Source organism: Populus euphratica, unplaced genomic scaffold, assembly GCF_000495115.2.
Source record: "Populus euphratica unplaced genomic scaffold, PopEup_1.0 scaffold94.1, whole genome shotgun sequence".
NCBI lineage: Eukaryota > Viridiplantae > Streptophyta > Magnoliopsida > Malpighiales > Salicaceae > Populus > Populus euphratica.
The window spans coordinates 186660-196049 of record NW_011499977.1 but is presented as its reverse complement, the minus strand read 5'-3'; positions in this window follow the sequence as shown (position 1 = coordinate 196049).

Below are 9390 nucleotides of genomic sequence, written 5' to 3'. Positions count from 1 at the left end.
ATAATGAAAGAGAGAAACATAAATAAACAAGATAAGAACATAAATAAGATAAAAGTTAACTAAGTAAAGGAAAGGAAATGAAAGACATAAACAAGATATTAATGAAAATAAATCTTAAACATTACAAAAATACAAAGAGAGAAAGCAAGAGCATGATCTTGATATAAAAATCAAGATGCTTAAATGCATGGAAAATACCTCCTTTTATTAGCTAGAATTGAGAACTATTGATCTAATAATTAATTGTTAAGTGGGTGGCTAACTCTTGATTTGGTGATAATTCTTATCTTTTTGTTTGCCCAAAATATCATTGATAATGTTATAATTTGAACCAAACCTCCACATAAAAGTTTAAAAAAATTGTCTAAGCTTTTTAGAAAAAAATTAAGGTTATTTGAACTTCTAGAACTCAAGATATGGGCTGAACACTTAATAGTGTCTAGGCTGCAGGACATATTTAGATTTTTTCTTTGTTGCTATAATCTGGACTTGAAAATAGCCTTTTTAAATCTTGAACTCCTATGAAAGTTATAGGCCTATGTCTTACCTTTCCATCCATATAAAGTAGACCTAAATCCGACATCTATAGCTCTAGATATGACCCAAGTATCGAACAGTGTTCCAATTTGGACTACACTAGCATCTCTTTTCTAAGTTTGACCATCTCTTTGTCCTTTCAATTTCAGTACTTAAACTCATCAATCAATCCTTTCATTTATATGATAGGCTTGTATTTAAGATAAATATTTATCATAAATTAAAGGTATCTTATATTATTAGATATGTTATTATAAAACATGTTTTAGTTTAGGAGATATTGATACTTCAAATGCAAAATGATGATATAAAACCTTGATAAAAACACACTTTTAAGTGCTAATCATCAACCATACTTTATGATGTCATTAAATTAGTTAGACGATGCGACAAGTGTGAAAGATATACTTTGGTCTCCTGCTAACATTTGACAAAGATGACAACTATAACCTTTTCATGACCTTTCTTCTAGTGAAGGATGGATATCTTGGGTCTTTTCACTAAGGCAACAAATAACATACAATTTGTCTTGTTAACAACCTTACAAAATATGTAGAGATTGAGACCTTGGCAAATATAATCGCTAACAAAGTAGCCTTTTTCATTTGGAAGAACATAAGATGTTGTTTTGGACTTACTAAAATCTTGATAACGGATAATGAAATACAATTTGATAACCATAAAATAAAAGAACAATGTTAGAGACTCCATATAACCATTAATTTTATTTAATATCATATTGCCAAACCCAAAATGAGCTTACCATAGAGTCCTACTTAGTGGTCTCAAAAGAAGATGAATGAGGCCAAGTTAGAATGGATAAAACTTTTAAATAAAATTTAATAGGCCAATTAAACAACCTAAAATACATCAATCGAGAAAGCTTATTTTCTTCTTATGTGCGGTATTAAAACCATGATACCTATAAAAAATAGGTGTCTAAGTCATTGGGCAACCCATTATTCCCTAGAAAATAATAAGCAATGATTAAGAGCTAATCTAGATCTTTTTGAAGAATACTAGTTGACAACGACAATAAGAAACAAAGTTTATTAATATCAAGTCACTAGATATCATAATACCAAGGTAGAAAACAAGAATTTTAAATTTAAAGACTTAATACTCTAAAAGTTAGAAGTAACCAGTAACAGTGAGAGTAAAGGCAAACTAGCATAAGAATAAGATGGTTCTTTTATAGCGTTTAAGGTAGTCAAATCCAACATTTACCACCTTCAAGATATGGAAGGCAAAAATCTTCCTTATGCTTAACACTCATATCATCTTAAAATATAGGCAAAAATCTCCGTTATGCTTAACACTCAGATCATCTTAAAATATATCATAGATATAAATGTAACTTTTACAAAAATATATGTTTTATTTTTTCTATATATTCACTCTCATTCTTCAATGTAGTTTTGGACTGACAAAACACTCCAATAAGGCATTCGAGCCTCACACCATCGCTAGAGATAACCTCTGGATTGCCACTCTCTAATATAGTTTTGGACTAGCATGACATTTTAGTAGGGTTTTCGAGCCTTTCACTATTGCCAAAGATGGCTCGGGGCCTCATACTCTCTAATGTAATCTCAGACTGACATCAAAATCTAGTGGGGCTTTCAAGCCTTACATCATCGCTGAGGATGGCCTTGAGCCTCCCACTCTCTAATACAGTCTTGAAATTATGCAATTTATCAATAGAGGACTTCTAGACTCCATATTGTCATGACGTGCATAATATTAAATGATGGATTTTCCTTCTGGATTGAAGGGTGTTTGGGTTTAATCATTAAGTTATAATTTGAGGGAGTCACTACTTCATATTATGGTCACTAGAAAACCTATTGATTTGCGAAAGTCTGGGTAAAAGAACCAATTATGCAAGGGAAAGACACATTATTTCTAATGCACCTTACCCAATGTGAGTTACATTGTTGATTGATTGTTATTTTAAGTCATGTTTCTATTAATTAGTCTTATCTAAGGTTCAAGACATATCCTTTTTCATGAGAAAGTCTTTACCTTATTGGGTTAAATCCTAACTATTTTAAGGCCAAAATTTTAGCATTGTACTTATTTCCTACATACAATTAATTTTTAATATTTATTGCTATTAATTCATTTAATTTAATATCATAAATATGCATTACGTTGTAAAATTTATATCCCAAATATAATTAAACAAATTAATTTTTATGGTATTTTTGAAATTTTAGCCAAATCTTAATAGATAATTATAAACTAGTTATGATAATAATTTTGTACATTTAGAACATGATAAAAATATATTTTTATTTTTTTAGAAAATATGCATGAAATGTTTTTAGAACCTGGTCATTTTGGCACTTTGGGTTTAAATTAGGTTTAAATCTTCTCTTTCCATTTCAGCCTTCAATCTTTTGATATATTTAATTTGGTCCTTAATTAAATTTTAACTTTAAGAATCAATTCAATTTCACGTTTACTAAGCTTTAAAATGACCCTTTAATTTCAACAAGTTTTTCATCTTGGTCCTTGGTCTTAGATATTTTTAATTTTGACCTTAATTGACCTTTAAAATTTTAATTTCTTTAATTTTACCCCTGTTTTTAACAAATTGAGTCCCTAAATTCATAGGCAAAATTTTCAAAAAGGTTCTTAGTTGTGAATTTTTTTGATTTGACTCTTAATTAGCCTCTGCATTTTGATTTTCTTGCAATTTTGTTCTTCATTTCATCTAATTAACTTTGTAAAAATTAAATTTAGTCATTTAAAATTTTAATCTTCTCAATTAAGCCCATATTAGTTTGCTAAACTTAAGTTTTCACCTATTAAACCCTTAAAAAATTAATTTCACTTATTAAAAACCCAAATTAATTCTTAAACCTAATTAAATCTTTAATTAGATATGTGATTAAATCAAATTAGTCTATTAAAAATATTATTAAGTCTTCAAACTTAATATTTATATAAATTCACCTAATAATCATTTAATTTAACCTTAAATTTGTATTATCTTTTAATCTTGAGTACAATTTGGTTCCTAGTTTCATCCAAAATCTCAATTTGGTTCATTTCTTGACTTGTTTTTGCTTAGTTATCAGTATTTTTTGGTTTTTTTGTTGTTTTTTATTTTTTATTTGTTTTTATATTTTTTGAAAGAAAAAAATTAGAAAAAACCTAAAATTAAATTATGACACTTATTATAACCAAAGAGGTTACAAGCCCCTCACTCTGGTAAGATTACTTTCACGTAGGGCGTGCCATACATCTTATAAGAATGTAGGAAGGCCATAAGCTCCCTACTCTCCAGTATACCTACTCTTTAGCTGGAAGAGTCCTAAACCCCTCGTTAGTTAGGCTACACCAAAAGCCAATTGCAACTAAGAGTTTCCTTTAGGTTCTAATTAGGTGATTGATAATACAATAACAAAGATTACTTCACCCTAAAGACATTTATAGTTTCTTAATAAATTTTTAAATGAATGGTATGATATATCATGTGATAAGGTTATATATCGATATATTGAACCTCTATATAGAAAACCATTATCCCAAGCATGATTTCTGCTAAGGATTGATAAGGATTAATAGAAGGGATTGACTCCCCCACTTGGGAAGGTATAAGACCTTGGTTATACTTGGAGCTTTGAAACCTATTTAATCTAAAGCACAATAAATATGAAAAATATTAAACACAATAGGGAATCATAAACATATATGAATACTTTTAATATTTTACATACAACCATAGAAAGCCCATGAGACTAAGGATAATAACTCCTAGAAACTATCGCTTTCGATTAAGAGACTCTCATCACTCATTAGGCTTCTTAGCCAAGTACGTACCACGAGCTACATAACCACTCAAGTTGGATATATATCAATAAAGTCAGGAATAAGGTTGAGGTCGAATGCCACTAAGAAGTCCACTATTATTCCCCTCAATAGATGATAAAAGTGAAGGTTAGACATAACCTAGAATATCTTATCTCTAATAAATATATCAAAAGCTTGAGATCCCCCAAACATTGTTATGAACTCATTAGACAAATACCTTAACACACTCAAACGAGCACATTCCTTTTTAAAAGCCTTGCCTTATCTTTAGTCATAGCCATCTTGGTCTTCAAAGCTAACATCTCTACTTTTAAAACCTAATAGGACTGTATTAGGAAAGATGATGCCTCCTTAGACAAACAAACTCTTTCCAAGGCAACACTCATCTTAGAATCTTGAGGATCTTTATCCTCATTCAACTTCTTGAGAATCATTGACATAAATGTCATAAACCTCCTTGATCTCCCTTAATTGAGTTTCTAGTTTTACCTCATAAAGGCTTCGTACTTCTTATTGGTTTCCTCTTAATTAAATTAGGGTCGCCCTTATATGAACCTTCTTAGTAGTCCAACATCTTCGAGAATAGGCATTCAATAGGGAACTCTAAATAAAACAATGATATTAATAATAATAATAATAATAAAAAGATATAAGTACATATAACAAGGTATGCTAGATAAAGTGCTCACATGAAGTAGAAGCTGCCCAATAAGAGCTAGGTGACAAGAAAAAATCTGATCAGATAGCTTATCAACATCAAAAGAGAGATCCAATAACATGTCCATCATATCCATCATTGTTATGCCATTAAATCCTAACACAATGTCATTTTCTCCTATGAAGTGTTGCAAAATGTTCATCTCCTCTTTAGATAAGGATAGTAAAGAAGGAATTGCAAAGCCAATCCATGGTCCAATATAAGAGGAACTTGCTCCAGGATTAGATGGTCCAATCTGAGATGTAAAACCCTTAACAACAACTTGGGGTGTAGGAACCTCAACAAAATCCTTTGTAGATCTGACCACTTAAGAAGGTGTTAAAAATGGTGTCAAGTTACGAGTATGGATGTTACTCCTCCATTAACAAAATAAAGCCTATGTGATATGATCTAATCAAAGGTCATAATTGAGTTTTAGGTTAAAATTTCATACCATCTAGTTTTATATTATTAAATATAACTTCAAATCAAACCGTTGGATTCTAGAGGTATTTTTTGATGTTAGGAAATTTTTTTAGGTGAATCGAAGTTCAAAAAGGCCTTACAATAAATGTCTGAACAAAATATATAAATTTTATTATTTACTTTGTTTTGATTTGTGGACTTTCTATTTGACAATAATCCTTTTCCTACAAGGATTTGGTGACCTTTTTTTGAAAATTTTCTAGTTCTACAAGGATATTTAATAATTCATAACATAATTTTCAAGTGTAACAATGATTCAAAATCCTTTTCTTATAAAGATTCTTTATTCACCCTAGCTATATAAGAAAATGCGAGTTAGTGGTATTTAATGACAAATTAGTTTCTAAGATCATTTGGTAATATTATAGGCTATAAATAAGTTTTATATCAGACTTGTATCATTTTTTTTCTTCTTCTTTTCTCATAGAAGCATAAGGAATTAACTTATAAGTTATATTTTTAATATTTTAATTATAACCCAAGGCTTTTTTTTGGGTTTAAGTAATACTTTTTTTTAGTTAGGATACAAGACTTGTTTGGATTAGGGTTTGGGCTTTAGTATAGGTTTTGGGTTAGTTTTGTAGGTGGACCAATTCAGCCCATAAAGGTAGATCTATTAGGGTTAATCTTTTAAAAACACCTAAACTCTTATAAGGTTAAGTTTCATTGGCCTTTGATGTATAACACTTATGAACTTTTTAGTTTGACAAGTGAGAGATTCTACCATTCTTGGGTTCTTGAATGAGTCAAATCTGACTTATCAAAGATTAACTAGTTTCGTGGCATCATTTGACTTCATTCTAATAATGTTGATGCCTTGGGGTAGGTTTTTATTGTGTCACACACCTATCAAACCTCTTCCAGCTTTTCAAGATCAGATCTTAATCTTTATTACGGATTACATGGTCATAAGGTTTGCATTGCCCCATGAAATGAACACTTTTTTTTCCTCACTCTAGCCCTCTTAGCTACTTTGAAAAGAATATTAGGGGAAACAATTTCCTTTCTCCCCTAGAGGTAGGTGATTGACTTTTCATAATAAGGGGTAAGTTAGGATAGAGGTTTAATGTTAGCAGTGATATCCATCTCTTGACGAATCTCTTCCATCCCTATAATCCAAGAACTGGATGTCCCTTGAACCTCTACACTTCATTCACTATCCTTCCCATGAGACTTTGAATCTACAATAAAACAAAGTTAAAATATGATAAATATATCAAATTATACAAATTATAAATTCTTACATATCCTACCTCTTTACCTAGTATTGTTTTTTAGCCAACTAGTTGATATTATAATGAAAGGAATACCTCACCATATTTAAACACAAACTTGGTCAAAGTTACCAAAACTTAGTTTTTCATTGGCATCTAGATGAAAAGTTTGCTAAAAATAATGGTAACCCCACAACTCTTGCATATGGCCTGGGATAGGTTGTCTGTTACTCCTTACAATTAAATATTTTGCACATTAATCCTTCATATTAGAGATCTTATCCACTGATATATTCTTGATAAGACTTTTAGGGTGACTAATAAAAGTGAAGAACTAATGAATAACATGGCCCCTTTAAAGACAATGATTTGATGTATAACAATATCTAAATATATCTAGGTTTAACTCACCCTTATAGTTGCAAAATACTCTTGAAAATATTTGACTAAAACCCATATGTTAGGATGAAGTTGGCTAACACATTAATTATAGTGGAAAAGCATATCTCTTATAAAACTCATAGAGGAAAGGTATATCCTAACTCAAACATGGTACGAGGGTTGTTATTTCATATAAACCATTACGAGCACCCTTGGATTATTTACTAATTCTTTTTTATCTAGACTAGATAATCTCTTCCTTGTAGACAGTTGACCTTGGATATATGTTTAGTAGTTAGGGCATTATTCCTATTGTCCTTAAGAGCCCTAGGTAACCAAAGGTTTTTTAGTGAGCGACACCAACCCTCCAGTTTTTGATCCATTCCTTATCGATTCTAGTCCACCAATAAAACCCCTAATTTCTAGTTGTCATGGTCCAAATATAAAGTCAGTACTAGATACTACATGTTTCCCTCTATTAGTGGTCATTTTGAATGGAAAATGCTAAGGAGGAGTAAGTCATCTTAAAATGACATCTACTATTCCAAGAAGTTATCACATCTCACATGAACTAAATGCTTCCACATAATTATTCATCTTTATACAATGGTTTAGAACAAAGTTTTAGAGAGAGACTCTAAATGAATTGAATGAAGAGAATAAGGTCTTTATATAGGAGGAGGTCTTCCCTATCCTCTGCTGGATTAGTGACACATGCCACTACTCTCACAAATCCTTAATGAGGTAATCAATACTATCATGAAGTGTTCCACCAGGTATTCATCCAACCAAGATGAGTGCTTTTTCAACTATAATGTCATTTCACTTGTAAATACTCTACTAAAACGTCTTAAGATGCTTTTGCTTTTTTCTTTTTATATGAAAAAAATATTGAGAATACTGTTATAGAAAATTGATATATTTTTTAAGTCTCTTCAATAAAAATATCACACAAACTTGAAGAGCTACTGATAGAGCAAGATTTATTGATATTTTTTAATATTTGATAAAAAGATGTTCACTTTTGGCACAAGCCCATAATATGTTTCAAGAATAATCATGGGGTAATATCGAGCGCCCTTTGAACTTTAGATAATATGCCCAAGCCTAGGTGATGGGCATATGCCTAATACCTTATGAGGTCAGGTTGTATACCCAAGCCTAAAATTTTATGGGCTTGTGCGGTATACCCTAGACATTAGGCATGTGCCTAAACCTTGTGGGCTCTAGCCTTAATTTTTGCAGTAATATATTATAATGTTTATGTGCCCAATAAGTATCTTAAATCCAATTATTTTTTTTTCTCGTTAATGTATGTATAAGAGATTTGTATCCTTTACTAATGTTATTAAGATAAAATGACTTTTCAACCTTTTAACTAATAAAAAAAGGTTTGTAAGCTATAAATATCCCTCAAACTATTTATATAAACATTTAAGACTTTACATTACAAAAAAATTTATATTCAACATAAGAATAATCTTGTTCTTGGAATTTAATGTCATCTAATATATTTATTATTTTTTTCTATAAAATTATTAATTTTATTATATGATAGTCCTTAAATCTTCCAAAAGAAGATTTCTTATAGATATTTAGAAGCATTTATTAAGAGATAATTTTTATTTTTTTATTTTGAAGAAGAGGGTTATTTGAATGAATATTTAATTAAATTATAATTTAATAACTAATTTTTTTTATTTTTGAGTGTATCTGGAACATAATAAGATAGAAATAAATCTTATTTAATAAAAAAATATAAATATTTTACATATATTTTAAATTAAGTTTGAATTGAGTTTCATATTGAAATTAAGAATATTTATATTTTTGTTCAATATAACTCAAAATATTCTTTAAAAACTATTTATTTAAGTTGGTTTCTATGAATATTCATGGATTTTAAGTTAATTTGGATTTCTAAATACCCATTATTCTTGCGAGCAAATCACTGTGACAACAGTTGTTTGCATTTTTCAAAAAGAAAAAAAAAATCAATTAGTTCTTACATTTCTATAAAAAGAAGAAGAAGAAGGAGTGCATTTCAATCTTTTTCCGACAAATTTGAAACACAGAGGAGGACAAGAGTAGGAATTTCCTGAAAGACACGGGGCAAAAAACATGAGAGGAACAGGAGTTGGGTACGGTAGGTATAGCAAGACTTAACAAAAAAATGTAATAAAGAGTCCGCGCGCACTGGAGTGGTATTGTGCAAGCGTGCTGGAAGAGAGGGAATGGAGTGGCAGTAGGCCA